The 24,211-nt window shown below is 36.6% G+C and overlaps 1 pseudogene across 1 annotated transcript in view; it reads left to right on the top strand.

The window, feature by feature from the left end:
• Positions 1-24,211, top strand: part of LOC309661486 (60 kDa heat shock protein, mitochondrial pseudogene) — a 67,081-nt pseudogene extending 42,870 nt beyond the window's left edge. The window contains exon 3 of the transcript XR_014268377.1: positions 1-24,211. The product of XR_014268377.1 is annotated as a 60 kDa heat shock protein, mitochondrial pseudogene (transcript).

Genomic DNA, 24,211 nt, shown 5'->3' on the forward strand with positions numbered 1-24,211 from the left:
CACAAATGGACTGACCCCAAAATCTCAGTGGCTTAACCACCATGAAGTTTCCATTCAGATGTGGAGACTAGGAGATACACAGCAGTCACTTTTCCATAGCAATTCTCAAATCCCACTAGGCATATAAGGTAATATTTTATTTTTCTTTTATTAAAAGTTTGTTGTGAAATGAAATAATGGCCTTGCTTCATATTAAGGCTCAGCCTTTTGGAACTTGGGGCTTCCAACATTGCTGCAACAGAGGAAGAGAGAATGAAGGAGGCACTCATTCCAATAAGTATTTGGTAGGCATTTACTTCTCTTGTCTGATACAAAATGGTTTTTGCTATTCCTTCTGCATATAGAAAATATCCAACCATTCTCCATGGGATTCAGTCTAAATACTTCACCTTGTCAATGCATGTAGCTCAGAGTTCAAGGTCTCTAGATGATATACAGTAGTCACTGCATCAGGTCCAGATTATATCCTCTGTGTCTGGAGATCTAACCCTCAGAATGGGAGAAAATATTTGCAAATGAAGCAACTGACAAAGGATTAATCTCCAAAATTTACAAGCAGCTCATCAGCTCAGTATCAAAAAAACAAACAACCCAATCCAAAAATGGGCAGAAGACCTAAACAGACATTTCTCCAAAGAAGATATACAGATTGCCAACAAACACATGAAAGAATGCTCAACATCATTAATCATTAGAGAAATGCAAATCAAAACTACAATGAGGTATCACCTCACACCAGTCAGAATGGCCATCATCAAAAAATCTACAAACAATAAATGCTAGAGAGGGTGTGGAGAGAAGGGAACTCTCTTGCACTGTTGGTGGGAATGTAAATTGATACAGCCACTATGGAGAACCGTATGGAGGTTCCTTAAAAAACTAAAAATAGAACTACCATATAACCCAGCAATCTCACTACTGGACATATACCCTGAGAAAACCATAATTCAAAAAGAGTCATGTACCACAATGTTCATTGCAGCTCTATTTACAATAGCCAGGACATGGAAGCAACCTAAGTGTCCATTGACAGATGAATGGATAAAGAAGATGTGGCACATATATACAATGGAATATTACTCAGCCATAAAAAGAAACGAAATTGAGTTATTTGTAGTGAGGTGGATGGACCTAGAGTCTGTCATACAGAGTGAAGTAAGTCAGAAAGAGAAAAACAAATACCGTATGCTAACATATATATATGGAATCTAAAAAAAAAAAAAAAGGTTATGAAGAACCTAGGGGCAGGACAGGAATAAAGATGCAGACATAGAGAATGGACTTGAGGACAGAAGGAGGGGGAAGGGTAAGCTGGGACGAGGTGAGAGAGTGGCATGGACTTATATATTGGACTTATATATACTACCAAATGTAAAATAGATAGCTAGTGCCAATAAACTGTTACAGCCAAAAGAAATTAAAAAATAAACGAGAATTCATCTCCTCCTATACCTTCACACAATCCACAGGGATAGGATACTGGCAATAAACCTTTCCTGTAGTCAGCTCTTTCAGATCTTGAGTGTTGACAGTTCGCCTAGGGAGGGTTTCTCTATTGATTACTATAAAGATGACTGCCTTATTTCCACAATGTAAGGAAATATTCTAAACACCTGGAATTATTTTTCATACGCTCTCCTCAGATAATATATTAGTAAATATGATCTGTTTTTGGTTAATAAATAGAGTGATGTAGAGCCATAATCTCTTAACTACAATTCTAAAATCCAAAATTTCAAAACCAAACAAAACGCTAAGTTCGTTGATGTTTAGTGATAAAAGTTACCTTGGACTGAAGTGAGAATATTTATAGTTCTTATTTCTCTCATTTCATGTGAACATTCATGTAGTTCACTGATGTGCTGCTGTGTTTGATTACGGGCTGCTGCTTTAGATGCCCACTGAGAATGCCTTCTCATGTATGCTCTGTGCCCTGTAATGGACTTCTAAAATTGGAAAACGTTTAAAATACATGCAGAACACATGTTCCTCGAAGAATTTAAGATAAGGGATTATGGATCTCTATTTACCTTTTTTGTTGTTTTTTGACTTGCTAAGTATTTGACACTGGGAAAAAATATTTACATGCTAAACAGTGCCTTTAAAGTTTCAATGTTAATTTAACCTTTCAATCTACAAACTTCAGATACTTGCAATTTTTATAAAGTCCTTACAAAGAGGCATGACCACTAGGTTACATAGTGTTCTCTCTTTGAATAAGAGATATTTATTTCTGGTGTTTATGTAGGAGAAGCTGTTATTCCTGAAGACTTAGCCTTGTGCACATTTCTGTGTTCATTGCTAGAAGTTTATAGTCATATTTGGTCCCAAGTATATGGCATACATTTTTTCTAATGGTCTCATTTTTCTCATTCTAACTTCATATTATAAGTCTTTGTTTTTCTCCTTTGAATTTAATTTGTCTTGATTTTATGCATTTTCTGTTTCCTTACCTCAATTATAGAAACAAAGCAGGAGCATAGATAAATGAAATAAATAGATATATAAAAATCACATGTTAAGAGTAACGTTAAACAGGGCTAAACTCCTACAGGAAGGAACTCTCTGGTACGTGCATGTGTGTGTGCTTTGATGACTTCATAGTATATTATTCTGTCATGACCCACATTTTGTGAATAGTCCTTTTATAACCATCCTTAAATTATAATTTTTTGTGTCATCTGTTTTCTGCCAGGACCCTGATTAATAAAGTAGTTGCTACCAGAAGTGGTCCCAGAAAATAAACTGTCAAAATTGTATCTGAGATTGGGTTGCCCATAAAATCGAAAAATGCAGAGAGAACTTTCTTGCGAGGGGAAAATGAGTCACAGATAAATCTACGACATACAGTGGTGTCACAATTACTCAAACTGTCACCAGTGGTAGTGCCTGAGGAAGGCAAGGAATTAGGACAGTGCTTCTGAAATTTTAATGTACATACAAACCAGTGCAATTTCTTGTTAAAATCTGTTGCTGTTACAATAGGCCTTGGATGGTGTCTAAAAGGCTGCAGGTCTAACAAGCTCGCAGGTGTTGCTAATACAACGGAATGATACCACATATTAAGTAGCAGGAATTAGGAGATCAAGTGGCTGTAACACTCAGCTTCTATGGCAACAGTAGTAATGATAAAAATTGAGGAGTCAACTGAATTTTTCTTATGTCTCTAGAGACGTAAGTAGGGTAGCTGCAGACATTGAAAGCTATGAATATACATTTGAGAAGAAATATGGAGATTATCAGATCTCCTTACAGATCTGAAGTTATCTGGCATCTGCTGTAGGTGCAGGGAACATCCTGATGGCTCAGGATCATGCCCATGGTCTATCTGACAATAAGGATTACAGAATGGTAGTAACAGTTGAATGCTAAGTTTTTAAAAGGTGAAGTAAAGGCACTAGTGGGGAAGGAGCATGCCTCAGATGTGGGAACTTTTCAGCAGACATGGGTAATGCTGAGAACTTGGAACCTTCAGATTCTTCTGGAACCTTCAAATTCCTCGTTGACAGAGGCAGGGCATCTCTGCCATCTAAGGGAGCCAAGCTTCCTCAGCATAAAACTTTCCAATCACCCTCTCTGGGACAGTTTTCTGTCAAGGTGAGGTCAGTTCTCTCCCTGGCTCACTTTCATCTACTCATTGCCTCTAGGACGAGTGTAAGAGTTAGATTCCAAGATAGCCTACACTGGGGGAGTAGGAGATCTTCTTTAGGAAAAGCCAACATTTAGAAGAAAAAAATTAAAAGACATCATTGATCTTTATCAGAAAGAGTCTGGGCAACATGTGTGGCAGTATTAAACCAAGGAGGTAGAAATTTAAGGCTTGATCAGGCCAAATTAATTGCCAGGAAAGTACTCACACTGGATTTGGTTTCTATTGCATTTTCAAATGACCTGGGAAGGATACTCAGGTTACATTATCCAAAACTAAATTTCTTTCTTTCTTAGGATGAAAAACACATAATATAAAATTTACCATCGTAACCATTTTTAAGTGCACAGTTCAGTAGTGTTAAGTATATGCACATTGTTGTGAAACAGCTCTCCAGAACTCTTTCATCTTGCAAAACTGAAACTCTATACCCATTAAACAATTCCTCTTTTCTCCTTCTGCCCAGCCACATAAGTGGAATCAAACAGTTCAAGAACATTCTTGGCATAGCTTCTGTAGAGGAAACAGTCCAAACCTCAGAAACACGTAAAGGATGTTGTGGGTCTAGATGTGCAGCTTGTTCAACATCCACCTTCCTCAACCGTAACCCTGCGAGAGCCTGGAGGTCCCTACCTTTGTCAAAGTATTAAAAAACACATAGGTTAGGAGGGCACCAGCAACCTTGAGGAGAGTTGTGGTGATTAGCTTCCGTGAAAGTTAGATTTGCGCTACTGGAATTAAGTTTCTTGATTTCAGTGGGAATAAATGATTCTGAGAGTGTTAGATTTTATACGTCAATATAATCATCATAGACTGTGGGCCCCATTACGTCAATAAGCCGTAGAGATACAGTGTTTTGAGTCACAGAAACCTGTGGCCTAGCCTAACTGATCACAGTGTACAGGGAAGAGTGTATACTGTGTATTCTATAGAAATAAAATATTGGTAACTTTAGAAGATACTTATGCAGAGGAACTTCTAGGGCTACTGGGCAGAAACCTATCTCACTGTAGGAGGCTTCTATTCTGTAGTCTCATAACTTTTTTCCAGAACTATGCCATTTCACAGATCCATGCAGCTTTGACTGAAAGGTAGGCCAGATATTCTTGAGGAAAGGACTCTGCGAAGTGGCTACAGATGTATACAGTGAATCTTGCTCCAGGTTTTCCCCAGAGAGACCTCAGCTATGAACCTAAGTGAGTGAGTGCTAGGTAAAAGAAAAACTCTCAAATATCTAGGGCTTATTAGAGGCTGGCTTTAAATTTTGTTGATTCTCAGAGATCCAAAACGTACCTATGAACTACTGGACACAGTAGGGACTTGTACAGATCAAGTGATGGGTGGAGTTTGGGCGCTATTCCATCTCACAGGAGGTCTAGACAGACGACAGACCTGTCCTAGTGTTATTGTCCCCGTCCCAGAATGTATACGTGTATTTAATATCTGTCAGAATCACGACAGTGGTTCCTTGACCCATAGGGTAAGGGCTCTTAGAGCAGGAAGGACCAAATAGAAGCCCCTCAGCTGTCTCCAGCAACCCTTGCCAAAATTGTATATTGAAAGCAGTACTGCTTCCCTGTGGAAATAACAGAGACTGGTCCCATTGTCAAAGACTTGAGAGATATACAAGTAGTGATTCCTACCAAATCCTATCTACATTTAACTCAAGGATTTGCCTATTAGCTGAAAATTTAACTCAAAATTCAGATAGTCCATGGAAAACCAGACTAGATCATCACACATATAATCAGGTAACCATGGGAGCCACAGCTGAAATTCCAAATATGGTGCCTTTATTGGAACAAATTAACACAGTCCGTGAAAACTGATATGCAGTTACTGACCTGGCAAATGATCTCTTGTCAAGCCCCATCAGTTAACAAAATCAGAAGCAGTTTGCATTTACATGGCAGAGACAATGTAAACTGACTTGCCCCAGGATGTTGTCAAATTTTATGTTCTCTCTTGATTTTGTAATACAGTTCAGAGTGTCCTTGATCATCAGGTAACCAACAGAAGACAGTATGACAATTGGATCCAGCAAGAAGAGAGTAGCAAACACCTAAGATACCCTGATAAGACTTATCTATGCCAGAGGTGTGAGCAGTAATCCTTGCAAAATATCAGAGTTCTGCCACATTGGGGAAGTTTTTGGGATGCAGTGTTTTGGACCATATCAATATATCCTGTATATGGACAGTGTCTAAAGTGGCAGACTTGTTCTGTACCTTGTAGCACCTAGTATGAATAGTAAGGCATACCACTTCACAGATCTCTTTGGATTTTGGAGGCAACATATATTTGGACATGTTTATCAACCAACTTACTATGTATCTAGTAATGCTGCTATTCTTGAGTACAGCCTGCTTATCAACAGGGCTCTGCAGCAGTTCTGGGATATGATAGCTGGCTGGTGGCCATTGCTTGTGTTAGACTCTTCCCATTAAAAGAATAAGCACTTTTCCCTCATGGAATTAGATGCATTTTTTAGGTTTGCATTGACCTTTTATGTTGACAAACTTCTCCCAGAACCTTGATTTGTGGACTGGCAGAATGTCATTTCATCCTGAACAAAAATGCCTCTGACGAAGGCACACATATTACTCCACATACATATTGCAACAGTGGGCTTCTGTCCATGGAACTTACTGGTCTAACCATGTGTCACATCATCAAAAAGCAGTTGGCTTAATAGAGTGGTGGAATGGCCCACTGAAGGCTTATGTATGCCTCCTGCTACTAATAAAATCTTGCAAATTTATGGCTCGTGCCTTAAACTAGTAGGTTCTACATCACGTGATTTCTCCTACGGCTAGAAACAAAGCTTTGATATTAAAGTAGCCCTTCTCATGATGACAACTAACAACTAGTTTTAAGAAATTTTATTTTCTGTCATCAAAACCTTAAGAATGGTAGATATAGAGGAACTTGTACTTAAGAAAATTATGACTTTGAAGAATAGGAAGTTTCTGACCATTTTAAGATCATTGAACCATTGCACTAATAGTCAACCAGGGTACAGCCATGAAAGAATTTGATCCCAATTATTGGCAGAAATTACTTTTTTCCCCTGTGTCTTCTTTCAGGATTTGTTCTTTATCTATGATTTTTATGTAACTTGAAACTGATATACCTTGGTGTAGTGTTGTTTGTGTTTTTTTTTATTGGTATTTCTTGGAGTGCATTTATTTTATTTTATTTTATTATTTTTTAACCTCTTTATTGGAGTATAGTTGCTTTACAATGTGGGAAGCAGCTGCATAGCACAGGGAGATCAGCTCGGTTCTTTGTGACCACCTAGAGGGGTGGGACAGGGAGGGTGGGAGGGAGATGCAAGAGGGAGGGGATATGGGGATATATGTATACATATAGCTGATTCACTTTGTTATACAGCAGAAACTAACACAACATTGTTTGTGTTTTTGTTTTACGTTTATCCATCTTGGTGTTCTCTGAGCTTCCTGGAACTGTGGTTTGGTGTCTGACATTAATATGAAGAAGTTCTCAGTCATTATTACATCAAATAATTCTTCTGTCTTTTCTCTCTTCTCCTTTTGGTATTCCCTTTACACATATGTTAAACCTTTTGTAGTTGCGCCATAGTCCTTGGATATTCTGTTCTGTTTTTTTAGTCTTTGTTTTTTTGTTTGTTTTTCAGTTTTTGAGGAATCTATTGATACATCCTCTAGCTCAGAGATTCTTTCCTCAGACATGTCCAGTCTACTAATAAACTCATCAAAGGCATTCTTCAGTACTATTACACAGTGGTTTTTGTTTATTTCTTTGTTTTTATCCTTAGCATTTCTTCCTGGTTCTTAGGATTTCCTTCTCTCTGTTTACATTGTGTCTCTGTTTTTGCATGCTGTACGTTTTATCCATTAGAACACTTAGCCTATTAATCACAGTTGTTTTAAATTCCTGGGCTGATAGTTCCAACATCCCTGCCATGTCTGAATCTGATGCTTGCTCTGCCTCTTCCAGTTTTTTTGTTTTTTTTGCTTTTTGTTATGCCTTGCAATTTTTTCTTCATAGCAGGATGTGATGTACCAAGTAAAAGGACCTACTGTAAATAGGCCTTTAGTAATGTGGTGGTGAGGTGTGGGGAAAAGGGAAGCACTCTATAGGCCCGTGATTATGTCTCAGTTTTTTATTGAGCCTTTGCCTCTGGACTGTGAACTTCACAGACGTTTCTGTTTTTTTCCTCTCCCCTCAGGTGGGACAAATTGTCTGGAGTGCACTGCAGTTGAGTATTTTCCTTTCCTGGGTCAGTCAGGCTCTGATAATACCCCAGCAGGATAGGCTCTGGTTAATTAGTTTTCCCTAAAGACAGGCCTTGTTAAGAAAAAAATGCCCTGGAGTATTTCAAGATGGTTCCTTTCCCTCTCCCTCTCCTGGAAGCCCAAGGGGATTTTTCTCTGATTTTACTGTGAGAGGCAAATCTCACACTATTGTGCAGGCCCCCTTATGACTGGGTCCCCCTGGAGTTCTTAACTCTCTGAGTGGTCTCCACTGAGTCTCCAGCAGCTCACCAATTACAGTTCAGGTTTCCGGCTACCAGTTCCCGAGGCATTTCTCCTCGTGGGTCTCTGCTCTCTGGTAAACTGTGACCGCCTCTGTTTGGCTCTCTGTCTCTCCAGTGTGGGAGCAGCAGTTTTCCCTGTGTCCTCCTTTCTCATACATCCAAGAAGAGTTGTTGTTTTCTCAGTCTGTTCAGCTTTTCACTTGTTGTTAGGACGGGGGTGGCATCCTTACGAGGAACTGGAAACCTTAAGTTCCTCTCTTATCCTTTTAAACTACAAACACTCTTTTTCATTTTTTTTTTCATTTTATTGATATGTATTGATAGGTCTATCATTGCATATTATTCAGTTTTGGCTCTTATATTAATTCCAATTGTGTATTCCTGTCTGTTGGTTTCGTTTTCTCCTCTGTGCTTTTCCTGAATTTACCAGCTCATGTTCTAGGGACATATGTGCATTCTGTGTTTTAGTTGTAGAGTTTATGGTATCTATTAATTTAAGCTCTGTTATTGTATATTTGGATTTCATATGTTGTTTTTTGTTGTCGATGTTTCTTAAAGTCTAAAAGAGGTGTATTAAAATATACTCAGTAATCATTTTGTCAGCTTCTCTTTGTAATTCTAGAAGCATTTCTTATTCCTTTTCTTGGGGCACAAAGGCTTATGGTTGTTATGCCTTATTGTGTATATCATTTATCATTAAAATATCATTCTTTTTTCCAATAAAATGCTTTTTGATTTAACTCTGCTTAATGAAATAGTAAACTAGCTATTTCTATTTCTTGTTAACATTTGTTTGAAATATTCTTGACCATACCTATAGTTTTAATCTTTCTTGACACTTTGCTTTAGGAATGCTTCTTATCAGTCGTAAATAGCTGGATTTTCTTCATTTGAAGCAAATTGAAAGTCTTTGTATTTTGAAAGGAAAAGTCAGACTATTCAGTTCAATTATGTTAACTGATCCAAATGGTTTTCTTTTTTCCATCTTATTTTATGTATACAATTATGCAATTTTATTGTTTGCATCTCTCCTTGTTTCCTTTTTTTATTTTTCATTTTTTATTAAATTTCACTTGATTTTTAGGAAGAGGTCAGAATGCCTTTGTTCACCATCAATAATTGGAAAGATTTAATAACAATTAAATGTGGCATGAATACTGTGATTTGATTCTTTAACATATATCTTTATGTATACATAGAAGAATGATTGGCAATTATAAATCAGAGGCTATTTCTGTTAACAGGCATTATTTCTGTGTATTGGAAGTAAGGGTAATTTTTACTTTTAAAAAATACATTTTCAATCAACTATTTCAAGTTTATAATGATGTTTTATAATCATCAGAAAAGATAAAACTACATTTTATCTCTTCTAAAGGTCTGAGTATCCTTATTTAAGGAATACATTTTGCTTTGGCCCAATGATTCAGACTATCATCTCAACATATTTCTTGATCATGTAACTTACCATTACACATATCCTGAGTTTCTTCTCAACTAGCTTTTTTCTCCTACTCTTGGTGGTATTATTCTTCTGTGTGTTAAAAATAAGAAAGTAACTGCTATCTTAAAATAGTTTTTAGGGCATATATATCCTATATGTCTATATCTATATCTATTCTATATGTCTGATCGAAAATGCTTTTTAGGACATAGTTTGTCCCTAAGTGAGGGACTTCCTGCAGAGTAAATTCAGTCAAAAGTCTTTGAGGGCTTTTGTTCCAGGTTAAATATTGTTGGCTTGACCTTGAGACTCAAACAACTTAATAATACTCTGCTAAGCTAATTAAAAGCATAGATTTCTAGGATACTTAATTTAATTCCATTTTAAACATGAAAATTATTATTATTATTATATGCCAACAACATTTATTTAGATATTAATGAAGTTTGCCAACATTTTGACTCACCATTTTTAATCATGGTTCTAAGCAGAAAAAAATTTTCCAAAACTACATCAGAGAATTTGCCTGATGAGCAAACTGCCATTTCTCTGCTTCCCCAGTGTACATGGAGGTAAGAGCAGCCCTTCCTGGGCCTCCAAGAACCCTTCTGCCCCAGGAAGACCAACTTGCAGCTGCTTGAAAACGACTCCTGCTTTGACTTCCACCACAAAAATACCAATTACCTTCTTACTACTCATGCCGGAAAAAGTGGAAGTTGCATAAACAGATTAATTCCTTTCTTGGCTCACTTTCAAATCAAAGTCTCAGATAGGTATGTCTGATTAGTGGCATCAAATACATATAACTGAATCCAAGCTTCAGGGGAGTCTGGGAATTTGAGTTCTGACCCCATCTGGAGGAGTTTCAACTCCTATATCTTCTGCTCTGTCCTAGGTGACTTCATAAATTCTAGTTTAAATACACTACCTCTGCATGCAATTTTTGTGACTGTAAATTTTTACTTCCCAAGATTTCCAAAGACTAGTTTTTGGCAATTCCATTTCAGCATCTTCATAATAGGAAAATACTCTATTTTTATTTCAAAGGCATTGCTTCCTCATTATCTCTGAGTATTCTCTGTATACTTATAGTTGACCCTTGAACAACTATGGGGCTTAATCCATGTGTAATCTCTGGATTCAAGCAACTGTGGACCGTGTAGTACTTCAGTAATTACTATTGAAAAAGATCCCAGCGTAAGTGGACTCACGCAGTTCAAACCCATGTTGTTCAAGGGTCAACTGTATTTTAAAAATCCCTTCCAGATTATTTCCTTATTTTCTGTTGGTGTGAATTCTTCCGTTTGAGGGATCTTCTGAGGGCTGCTCAAGGTGTTGGATTTTCTTGTGTATGCTGGTTTTTTTTTTTTTTTTTTTTTTTTTGAGCTGTGTTGTAGACTTGCTCCTGGGGATTACTGATATAGGGCCTTTTGGTCAATGGAAAAATAAGGTGCTTTGGTTATCTGTGATCCTGAGGGTCTTGCAGAGACTCAAAGATGTCCCATACCACTCATTTCTTATCTATATTCATTTCTAATAATGTTATTAGGAAAATGATTTCATGAATAAGGTTATTTATTTCCTGAAAGTAACATTTTTGTGGTTCCTATCATTGCTGGCTCTGACTTTCTACACTCAAACTCTCCCTTGCAATGACTAGACATGTTTAAAGTTTGGTGATGGTTAAATGATTGCCATATGATTACATGTGTGATACCTACTCACTCTACAATAATTGGCAAGAATCGTCAGTTTACCTGAAACCCAGATGGTAAAGCTTAGTATTGCACCTTGTTGAAAGCAGTTTTTATAACATCTTGGATAATTATGCTGAAGATTTAGGTTGATGTGGTTAGGGATGTACAAACTCTGTTAATTCCCTCTTCTGGGCTTTCTGCAGTCTGACAGGGTCTCTCTCTGAACTGGTAGAACCCCAAGCCACATATACTCACTCAGTATCTCCTACCCTGACACTGTTATCCTTTACTTGAAAAGGATATCCTTTCTTTTGTCTTATTGTAGGAAGTCTTTTAACTTCTATAAGATTTATGAGCTAGAGAAGGGTTTTTCACAAGGACCCAATCCAAGTCCTCCAAGGACTGTTAGCTTCTCCCCAGAGTTTGTAAGATGAAGGTAACTAACATAAATGTTAGTGTCACTGCTCTAGTGCCTAGCGAAGGTCTGCTCACAGTGAATGATTAATATTTGAGTATAAAGTTTTCACTTAACACAAAGTCTAGGAAGTGAGAATGCAAGAATGGATAAGTTCTCCATGAACTTTGGCTGAGCTGGAATGTTTAAAATTTGTTTGGTGGCAAGTAGGTGAGCATTACTACAGCACAATTATAAGAACGGAATATTCTTTTAGAGACTGCTTAGATTTTGGGAACTGAATCTAGGGGCATTTGCAGGATATTACCATTTTCTTATAAAAATAGAATGATTTTGTAAGCACTGCATATTGTGTTAGAAATAATAATAATTTAAATTGAGATGGAAAGTAAATTGAATCAGATCAAAATAAAATTGATCCAATAAATAAATTTCTTCTGAAATTAGCATCCTAAAAGTTAAATGCCAACTAATTTATACTAAATTAAAGTCCTCTAAAAAGAGAACATTGCCAGCATTGATATATTATTAGGTAGTTATTGTTAGTGACAGTTCACAAATTTTACCTCTTCGATCGCTCCTTTGTACAGATTCCTCACTTGAGTTGTCAGTGTTATGCACCATAGGACCTTTGACCCCTTTGCTTTTTCCACATAGTGAATAATGAAGAAATTGAGTTTTTTTGGCTCACATTTACACCTGACTACAAGTGTATAATCATTAGGTATGAAAAGATGGGATTGTGTAAAAGAATGTGGCAATGTTTTGATTCTTCAAATTTCTACTCTTACATCTTTAGTTCACAGGCCAAAAATAAAAACAAAAACCCTTTTGATCCCTACTATAAGCATGTTACTATTCACATACAGAGAGTAATACAAGAGTTGTTTTCCTAATAGAGCTGGTAACTGATATGTAGGGGTTTGGTAAAAACTAAATAAAATAGATTTGTAAATGATAACTTGAAAAATGAAAAACTCATATATAAATGCATAAAGACATCTAAAATATATCTACTTATTTGGAGCTCTGTAAAGAAGTTTATTCTTATTTTTATCATTCTTTTAGGCAAAAGCAGAATATTTGGCCTTGCTTGTTTATTGTTGCTTCATGATTCTTCTTTATTCTTATTCTGTGCCTGATGGGAAGGGAGAACGTTCAACCACTTTTTTTTTTCTTATTTCCATCCCTAATTACTGGCTACTCTTTCCGTCCCACCTGAGTTTAAGGGCAGGGTAGGCATAAAGGAGATAGGATAAGTAGTTAAAGGGAAGCGGAAAACTTATTTTGACTATGTTCACAAAAGATGGCTCTGAGCTGTCTAATCCCAGCAGATGTTTGAAGCTGATTCCTCTTCTTTTTTTTTTTTTCTTTTGTGGAGCATTTTTATGGATTATGTGGAAGTCCTCCTCCATTTCTGGATATCTCTTACCTGAAATACCCTCAAACTTTACTATTTTATCTGGTTGCTTATTCCCTCTGCAGCTTCAAAGAGTTTTATCCAAAAGACTTTCTCACAAATTCTTCACATAACCTGCCTCTTTCATCACCTCAGTGTGGTTGACAAGTCCAAGAATCATGTAACTTTTTTTAAAACTTTAACTGCTTTATAAATTTGACATTTTGTCTAACACTTCCTTTGGAAAACAACATTTACTCTGCTTCGGTGCCCCAGCTTAATCATATGCTACCCCTCATAAAAGTACATTTGAAACCTGTATTGAGAAAAGGCTTACTTTACAATTAGCACAGCTTTGAGCCAATGGGGTCCCATAAATTCACTGAAGATCAGAAGGCTTCTTTTCTGTTCTATGTTGGGACCTGCCAGAATCATAAAAGAGATCCACTTCCTGTTACCTAGAGAGTGATTTAAGTCTCCGTTACGTTTACTTAATGCATTGTTTCTCCCTTGAGGTGGTGGGTGGACGGTGCACAGTGAAAAGGGGTTTAGGAGCTGCCGTTTATTCATATCTCATAGATATTTTATTTTCAACTACTGAGAACAAAAACATGTTCAATTCTCCAATACAATAATAGTTAAAGTTTCCCTATAATTCAAAAAAAATTATCAATTAAGAATATATTTCCTTTAAAGTTAAACATAATTCACTTACAATTTGTCTATTTTTCTTAGAACCCATTCCCTAGGTTGTTTCTCCCCCTTATATTTTTTTCAAGTTGTCTGAATAATTGTATTCCCAAAGGATCTTTGGTCATTCAGACTTTTGGTCTACACTGCATTTTGCCTCATGAGAACAGCAGACAATGACAAAAATGCAAGCCAAACATAGCTTTTAAAACTGTCTTTTGTTTTAAAAATGTCAAAAGGACTTTTCATTGTAAGACTGAAAGTTAAACATAAGATGTAAAAATACAATTCTCATTGGAGTGGTGTACGTTCAGTTTTCTCCCTACTTCCCCAACTGAATGTTGATTTTAATTTATATGGAATCACTTATCCTTTTCTTTTTGGTTCAGGGTTATTTTATATTTATTCACCTGCTATGTTCAGTTTAAGGCATGAAAAAGACTACATAAATCTTTGAAATAGAATCGAGTGTTGTTTGCACAGGGTAGTTTCTACTAATACTTTAGGCAGAGGCACTGTTGGTCAACTTTTCCATTTGTAGCAACAATGGATTTAGCTATGAAAAAAAAAGACATTTATTGGCCTTATACTTCTTGAAGCTTTTTGTCCCCTGAATATTTTAAACCTTTCTTTTACTGAAATATATTGTAGGGACTTTCTTATTCCTCCCTTCTTTCCTTTTTCCCCTTCCTTCCTTCCTTTCTTCCTTCCTTCCTTTTTTTTCCTTTACATATTTAGCTTTAAACTCCAGTTTCAACACCTGGTAACAGTGTCTCAGTTCCCTTACATATAAAATTAGATAATATCAAACCTAGACATAAGTATAAAATGAAGTAACACATGGGAAGGGCTTACGTGGTACAATGCCTCACTTTATGTAGTTTGACAAAGTTATGCAGAAAATTAGGAATGCCGTCAAAAACAATGGGTATGATCAGTCTACCCAGTTTGGTTTTATTTTTGTAAAGCTATCATTTTTTGTTCCTTGCCTGCCAGGTGAGCCCAGGCAGTGCCCTAACTTTCAACTAGGTTCCTCCTTAGTATTTCTTTTTCTGTGATGGATGCGTCCCTGACCTATCTGCCCAGCCTCTGCGTTTAAGTACCCTCATCTAGGGCCTGCTTCAAATTGGACAGACTTCCTGGAGTCATAATTGCACCATCAGCTTGATGAGGTGGATGAAGATCATTCGATGACTTCAACCACAATTTTCTTACACTAGATATGGACTGTGATTCAGATCTGATCCAAGTGTATATGTCACTTGTATCATTTTTTAAAAATCGCTATTATTTGAATTATAAGGAAGATCAAATAGAACAAATTTTAAAACACAAATTATCTACCACCTAGATTTAACAAATGTCAAGGTTTGGCCACATGTACCTAAAATTCTTAAAAAGACTATTAAAAGTACAAATGAAATTCCTCCCTTCCCATCCTATCCTCTCCTTCCTTACCTAGAAGAAACTTCTCTTCTAAAGTTAGTATGTATCTATTTTATCTATGTTTTCTAACTTACTATACACTTATACTATCCTGTGCTTTTAAGATTTGCACATGTGAAAGACCTAGATGGGTGGGATGGGGGCCGGGCAGGGAGGTCCAAAAGGGAGGGAATATAGGTATACATATAGCTGATTCACTTCATTGTACAGCAGAAACTAACACAACATTGTAAAGCAGTTTTACTCCAATAAAAAAAAGATTTGCATATGTGATATATGTATCTCTCTGAATTAAACTTTTGTCTTCCAATAGTCAGATTTATGATTAAGGCTATATTTAGGTCGAGGATATTTATGTTATAGTATTCATACAATAGAATCTTCTTATCTTGTGTGTGTGTGTGTGTGTGTGTGTGTGTGTGTGTCTTGGACATTTGAGTTCTTTTTAGCTTTCCTTTATTACAAATAATGCTGGGAGGAGCATCTTCACACATGCAAGTTTTCTTGTCATATAATCAAGAATGTATATCCTGAAGTGGAACTGCTGTGTTGTATAGCATATAGACTAAGATTTCTTTCTACCAACCTAGGTTGCCATGCTTGGTGCCATTCCAAACAAAAAGAGAAATCATTTGGAATAGGGTGTACCTGGCGTGATTTACTGGTACGAACATACCAGCACGAGCCCTGTCCTGGGTCATCACTTCCACAGCATGGTCATTTCTAAAGTGCCCTGACATTAGTAACATCTTACATGATTAATTTACTTTGTAAGAGTTTATATGTATTGGCTGGAAAATAATTCTACTAGATTAAAAATACTGTTACCCAGCAGGCTTTGAGAAGATAAAACGTAATCTCTCATTTTCTTTGAGATTAGAAACCGGTGAACAGCAGGTTGTTGTCTAAATAATGAACTTTGCTAAAGTCATGAAAGCGATGTCCTAAAAATAGACAAAAATCCACTTTATTGGGATTTTGTTATCTAGTTTTAAAATCTAGCTGGTGGTTAATATTTTCTTCGTGTAACGCAAGTGGATCATAGCTAATCACTCATCCATTTGGATCTAAATGTTAATTGTTTGTTAACAGATAAAGCTTTCTCAGAATGAAAGGAGTACTTGAAAAAAAAAGAGGAAAAAAGAAAACAAAGAAAAAGCCTCACACAAATGACTTGTTGGATTTGGTTTTATAGTAGCAGTTGAATTGAACATGATTAAAGAGCATTGATCTTGAATTAAGAGGTTTATGAGTCATATATCCATGAATATTTGGGAGACAAAAAAGTAGTCAAAAATAATCATTATTATTTTAAAATGTTAAATAAATGAATGAATGAATAAGTAGCATTTAACATCTTTGAGAGGCAAATCCATGTTTGATTTTTGTTTGTATCCTTTGTGGTCTCAAGCACAATACCGTGTGCATGGAAAATGCTAAATAGCTATTGCTGAGTGAATCAATTAACAAGTGGACAAGTGATGCTTAAAGTGATGACAAGAGATGCACAGATTTGTTTGCTTTCTCATTAGGAATAAAATCAGGCAAAGGAATATTAAATTAGAAAATAATCCTAGTGTCATATTTTACTCTAATATTAAGGGTGTTTTTTTCTTTTCTGGTAGTAGATGCTTTGGGTAATTCAAAATTAGAGGGGATATCTATTCTGTAATATTTAAAACCTATTCCCCAAAGTACTATTTGTTCATTCAGTTGAAAACTTTTAGCAAAATGTCTCTGACATTTGTAGCATCATTAAAAAAATATACTCAGCACTTAATTATAATTCTTTTTTAAGCTTTTTTAAGCTTAACTAAGACAAATACCCAGACTCTTGGGTTCTGCTACAACCATTTGCTAGTACATGACAGATGTTTGGATAGCTGTGACCAAGCAGACTGGTCACTTCAGGGTTTGTTTGAACCACATGCAAGAGAAAACATAATGTTGAGACAGAATGCTGAAAAATGTGTAAACCAGGCAATTAATATGATGAGTAATGACGAGTATTATTTTTAATGGTACAAAACAAATTTATCAGAATATATGTGCACCTAGGAAGTATGGTTTCAACAAATTATATAAACATGTTTTAAAATACAGATTTGTGATTCAAAATATATTTTCTCCCATGGTTACAATAAAAATATTTGGAAGCCAGTCTCTTAAGGGACCCAAAAGGATAGGTCTCTTAAAAAGTGACCATAACAAACAGAGAGAGGCAAAACCCAGGAGAACGTGGTATTATACAAAATAAGGATAAAGGGCATTTTTAAAAAGAAGGGAATGGGCACCATTATTACTTGCCATAGTGAGATCAAGTAAGATAAGGTGAGAAAGGGCTAATTTGATTTAACAATAAGGAGGCCAGAGATGATTTTTTTTCCTTTCAGTGATGAAGTGGGGCTTGATTAGGTTCAGGAGTCAATAGTGTTAAGAAAGTAGAGTCAAGTAAGTAGAGATCACTTTTAAAACTTGACTGAAGGCCAAAGAAAGAGGAAGTAGAGGCAATGTAGAAAACCTCAGTTTTTTCTTATCTATAAAATAGATACAAGAATACTTACATCAAAAGGCTAACGTGTAGCTTGGACACGATGCCTGGACAACACGTAGGACTCATTAAATGTGCGTCACCATCACCGCCACCACCATCATTTCTGGAGGTAGTTAATCTCCAAACGTTCTTTTAGTATATTACCACCCTATCAGTCATTGGTAGCATTAACTTCGTTATTCTTACCTACTACTTTACAATTCTGGATATAAGACTCAGTGATTTTATATGTACGGAAAAACGGTAGAGGGGAGGATATGGTATAAGTTAACAGTTTACAAGAGGACTAGGGCTAGACTTTTTAGCCTATTAATCCAAATTCTGTGGAAAGGTTTTTAAACACATATAACATGTACTGAATATTTACTGTGTGCCAGACACTCTTCTAAACGTTTCACATTTCATTTAATCCTTGCAGTCACCCTATAGGGTAAGTGTTCTGAATACATTCTCATTAAATGAGGCACAGAGAGGTACTAAGAAGTTAAATAAGCATGTAGCACATATTGTTTTATTGTATCCATGTTTTGGGTCCTTTTGGGGAAGAAAAAGGTTAAAAAAAACTTAAAACCAAAGAGAGAGGGAAAGGGAGAGAGAGAGAGAACGTGACCGCATTTAAGTTCTTTCTCTTTCTTCTGTCCATGAACAAGAGTGAGGTTCATATGCCAAGTCTTCAGAATAAATCCAGTCCTGTAATGCTTATCAATCATCCTTTTTTGAAAATTCTTCAGGTAGGGCTCAGAACACTTGGAGAAGACTTTGTACAGTTCCTCTGTCAACTGGGCAAGGGAAAGAGCTGTTGTTGCACCGTTTTTAAATGAGTAAATCAAAAGTGGCTGCTGGACATACCTTCAGCATGCACTGTTGATAGAAATTGAAGTGATCACTGTAAATGTACAGAGTTAGAAACTATTTCATGTTTGGGGGAATGGGAAGGGGATGGTTGGGACAACTATTGGCTGTGGAATTGGAAATACAATTTCACTGTGAAGCATTTCCAAAGATACTGCAGGCTAAAATTTCAAAGTATCTCCAGAGGATTTACTTTTATTACTCACACTGATGTCAGTGGGAACTGGGCAGTTATAGCCTTGGCTGCTCTCTGGAACTTTGCCTGACTACTCCTGTTTCAGCCATTAGAAATTATTTGTTTCACAGTCTCTCTCTGCCCCCCATCCATATAAACCAATCTCAAGTAATTGATGTTAAGGTAATTCCAGAAAAGTAGTCCCAAGGAACAGCTACCAGCTCTGAACTGTCAGCCAGAGAATACAGATGACCCTCTCTTTGTGAAATGAAGATTGCCTATGAAAGCAGTTCTCTCCATGTGAAAGCTGATCTTCTTGTTGACTTCCGTTATAAAATTGGAGGCTTGCTCCCCCAGAAAATCTCTGAGAAGTAAAATAGAAACACATTTAAAGGCAGCAGATTTAAAAAACATATTTAAAACTGATTAATGCAATATATCTGAACGTTTAAGCAATGAGTTTGAAATAGTAAGAGTCATTGTGTTTCTTAAGTTGGCTTTCATTTGAGAAGTAAATTAATCAGTTCAAACAGAACAAAAAAAAAAAAAACAGTTGGCTCAAAGTTTTTTTCAACTTCTTTCAGTCTCCATTCCTTCACATTCTGTAACAGAATGTTGTTTATATTTCCCTTTGCTTGGACAGACTATGCCTCCTGGTAGTTTAAGAAAACTCCTAGCTTATCATTATTGCTTTTTAAGATAATAAGCGTGCTTATCTGGTTGAAGGGGAAGGAGACTATCCAGAAGCACAATGGGAACAATTTAAACTAGAGAAACTGAATTAACCATATTCATATTCCATAGTTCAATTTCATATTCTCCAGAAAGGCATGTTACTAAATGCTGTATCTTATCCTATAGGGTTTTCACTTACTCTCACCTGAATTCCACTTTCTGGACGAAGTGTTACCTTCCAGTCTCAGTGAAGTCAGACCTAGCACCAGGTTCCCTTGACTTACTTCTCTAAAGTCATCTCATTTTTGAGCATTCATTTCCCTTGACTCCTCTTTATTCTGTATTCTTCTGGTTGCAAATTTTGATTTATACTTAAGTAGTCAGCAACGAGGCAACTGTCTCCAATACCTGTTTGACAGTACTGGCCGATTAACATTACCTATTGCCACTCAAGGTCAGTAGACAAAAGATGTTGGCGTCTAGGGAGACTCATGGCTACTCTCTGTACCACCACCTCATCACTGTTCCTTACTTCATTCTTGGGCAAGCTGAGAGGAATATTTTACGTTCAAGGATTGTAGTGAACTACAAATGGCTAGGAATTCTATTTTGGTTTATTTTCCTTTCTCCTGAATTTGGGTCAGCCCTCTGACTGCTGAACCAATAGAATGAGATAGAAGTGACACTGTGTCTGTTCTAGACATTGACTTAAAACCCTGGCAACTTCAAATGCGTTCTTTAAATGCCTGCAGTTGGGGTACATCCTCTTGGACATCAGCTGATCTTCTGGGAGAAGCCCCAATCCCATAGAAAGGGTGCATTCAGGTGTTCCAGACAACAGGCTCAGTTGAGCTCCCAGCCCACAGCTAGTATCAATTGCCAGCCATGTTGAGTGAGTCAGCTTGGATGTTCCAGCCCAGCGGCGCCCTCAAATGACTGCAGCCCCAGCTAACGTCAGGTGGGGGAGAAGAACTACCTAGCTGAGCGCAGTCAACTTGCAGAATTGTGAGAGAAAATAAATAGTGTTTTAAGCCATTAGAGTTCGGGGTGGTTGCTTACACAGCAATAGGTAACAGAAACAGGGGTATTTGTTCAGTTATGGTATTAGGGACTGGAAATGTCAAAATGAGGAGAAAGGGGGTTTACATTTTGATACTTTGTTGGTGTGGTTTTCTCCATGTCTACAGTTTGCTTCTCCTCCTCTGCTATGTTATGTCTAGTCTGATGGTGTGAGAAACACTGAGCTCTCCTTCCTTTTTGGAGTTGGTAGCTACGCTGCTTCCCTCACCTCCTTTGAAAATCAGTTCTAGGTACCAGAAGGACTCTTAGGCCTGCCTCAGCTAGCCAAAGATGCCTCATTCATTCTGATATGTTTCCAAGGTTCTGCAGTGGGATTTGCTTTCCAAAGCTTTGAATAAGGTTTTTGCTCATCAGATGTTCTTTATCCGTAAGTCTTCCTCAGGGAACTTGAGGAAGGTGGCTGTAGCAGAATCAGATTTAGATATTCATGATCCTCAGCCCTGGCCATTTTCTTGCCCTTCTCATCCATCATAACCATTTTGGGTTGGGCTTTTTAGACAAAAGGATTATGTGTCTACATGCCCATTTCCCCTACTAAGCCCTGTAGCCTCCTAGAGGGCAGTAATCATACCTTACTCATCTCTGCCTCTAGCTTACAGGAGAGTCTGTCATATAGCCCTCAGCAAAAATACTATGTGGAGCTAAACTGGAGGCCAGAACATTAAAGAACACAATTTATTTGTGTCCTAACTTTGATTAACTAGGAACCTGGCTATGTTATGTTTTCTAACATATGACTAAAATTCATTAGTTAATTAACCTAAACAGACCTTTATATCAGCCTCTTCCTTTCCATGCCTTACACCATCTGTTGCTTACTTTTCAGGTATATGTTAGGTATAGGAACAGTCACCTGCAAAGGTAAGAACTATGTATTTATAAATGTCTTTGTTTTAACTGTCCCCATTCTTTTAATGTCCTGACCTTAACTTCAGTAATTTCTTGACTGTTCTGTGGCTACTCAGTCAGTATTTTGATATTACTTAATAAAGAATTATTTCAGTGCTTCATCTCTTTGCAAACACTAAATGTGGCTAAATTAGACGTAAAAGTATTATCAATTTTCTGGGACTTTTGGTTTCTAATCAGTATTGGGACTATTGCCGTGTTCTCTAGTACCCTAGGTTCCAGGCTGTCACTTGTTAATGTTCTCTCTGAGCCCATTCTGTACCAGTGTAATTCATTCTCACATCTAAATTTGCATTCCATGTCATTGTTTTGATAGTAGTTCAAAAATGAAAGCATCACTCCATACTGTAAAACTCTCATTCTTTTTCATCATCTTTCTTTTTTGTTTGTTTGTAATCCTTGGAGCATTCAATCCTCCATTTAAAAAATGTACTTCCCATTCTATAGTTACACACTGCCAACTCAACTTTCTCATTTTGTTTGTTGGTTATGAACAATGCACCAAAGAAATGATAGACTAAATGGACCTTGTTTTTGCCCAGATGTTTTCTTGATTCAGCAAACCACTGAAGCGACTCTGAAGATGTTTGGAATGGGCAGTCTGGGCTACATATTCTCCACTTGACTCTTTGGATCCACTTTATACTTTTGTTTCCCATCCTGCTCTGTGTGCGGAGAGGCTGTCCTCTAAGGACTGAAATAATGGGCCCTGTTGCCTTCTGGTTTCTAGTTGGGTTCAACCTATGGGAGGTACTGGCAGGAAATCAGACAACGGGAAGATAAAGAAGCCCTGGTATATGTCCCCCCTTCCTAATTCCCCCATCCTTACTTTAATATGGTTCTGCGTGTAGCTTTGTTCCTACACCAAAGGCCATAGCTGTTAAGGTGAGTTTCTTCCTGACAGGTACGCACCTTGCTAGTTTTGCTAATCATGTCTTTCCCTCTTTAGTTGCAATGGTTTCTTACATATTCTAGCCCTGCGTTTTTTCACCATTCCTTTTGTTTCTTTTAAGCTTGGCTATGCCTTGTAAATTGTTTCTCCTGTAAATTGTCTATGATCACTCCTATTGTGTTATCTCTTTTCTGTGAGGAATTTTCAGGGTTAAAACTGCAAGTATTTATAAGCTATCCTCAATTTTTAGACTACAGAGAACTTCAAATTGTATATTTCATCAGAGTCAAAGCCATTCTGTGTAAATTTAGGCAAGATATTGGACAACATGTATGCCTGATAGTGCATATTTAAAAGTCATTAACTCGCTTCTCTCCAAATCAGTATAGCTATAACCCAGGGGATGCTACTTTTCTAACAAATCACTGTTAAACTTAGTTCACCTGTTAGTAACAAATAAAACTATTTTTTCCATATGGCACCCTGTCAGTCATGTTTATTCCTTCCTTCCATGATATATTCTCTCTTTACCACTTCATTTACATTTCCCCTGGATGTCTGTTTTGCAATCACAGCTTTGAAGATCTCATATGAGCATGATTATAAAATGATAAGATTTAGGGGTTTTCCCCCCTTCTTAAAAATTCTTAAGACCTGCTGTAGACTCATACCATAAGTCTCAGCATTATAATCAGTCATTTGTACATCTAAATTGTCTGGGACTTCTGAACTTTAATAGTTAGAATCCGTGTTTGAGGAACTATCACCCCCCACCTTTTTTTAAAATTTCATTTGACATTAGAGCTTTTCTTCTTTCTCAAAGTTTTAACATGCTTTTATGGTCAGGTTGCACTTTTGTTCATTTTGCTATTTTGAAGAACTCCCTCACCCTTGCTTTTTTCCCAGATGTTAACAGACTTGTTACCATTGCCTATTAAAAAGCAATGCTTCTGTTCCTTTGCTATTTACTTTCAAAATTCAGTGTGTAGGACTTGTAACAACTTGTAACTAGATTTACTATAATATACTTTACATAAGTTACAAAATTTGCATCACCTATGGCAGAAGCTAGGCAAGTATGTTAAACCATCATCAGTGAAATTGATAGAAGAGGATTTTTGAGTCTAATTTGTTTGGTTATAAAATAATAAATTGCATATTTATGGATCTGTCTACGGATCTGTGTATCTCTCTATCTATAGCTTGGTCAGCTTGTGGGTGATCTCATCTACTCAGTGGAAACCCCAGATTCCCCTGGTTTGGTTGTGAACTTAGAAATTCACAGAATTCCCAGAGAAGAGAGTTAAATTTTGAAGGAAACCTAGTTCTCCCTGAGTATTACCTTTATGTTTTTTTTTGTTTGTTTGTTTTTGTTTGATGACCTAATGCCTTTCTGGTCCTCTGATGAGTTTCTCTGGTTCGGACTCACTATATCAAAAAAGTATTTATCCTTTTCTTATATATAAAAGAAAATGAAAACTCTGGTTTCTATTATCTTTAACACTTATTTTATTTGATTTTATTAATTTGTAAGACTTGCATTCTTTTTCCTCTTTAGGAGAAAAAAAGATATTTTGGATATCCTAAGGTAATATTGAATATTTGATGACATGCTATCTTTATAGTGTTCTAAATTCTTTGTATAATAGTCACTTCTGAGTATAAAGGATTAGATTATTATTTCACTAGAATTATAGAAATGTTTTTTGCTGTAAGTAACCATTTTTACAACTACTCTTTGATTTAGAACCTGTAGTAACAAAATGCTGGACATATATTTAAGAGCCTTAGATCGATTTAAAACTGGTATTT

This window comes from Balaenoptera physalus, assembly GCF_965194825.1.
Source record: "Balaenoptera physalus genome assembly, chromosome: 5".
Classification (NCBI taxonomy): Eukaryota; Metazoa; Chordata; class Mammalia; order Artiodactyla; family Balaenopteridae; genus Balaenoptera; species Balaenoptera physalus.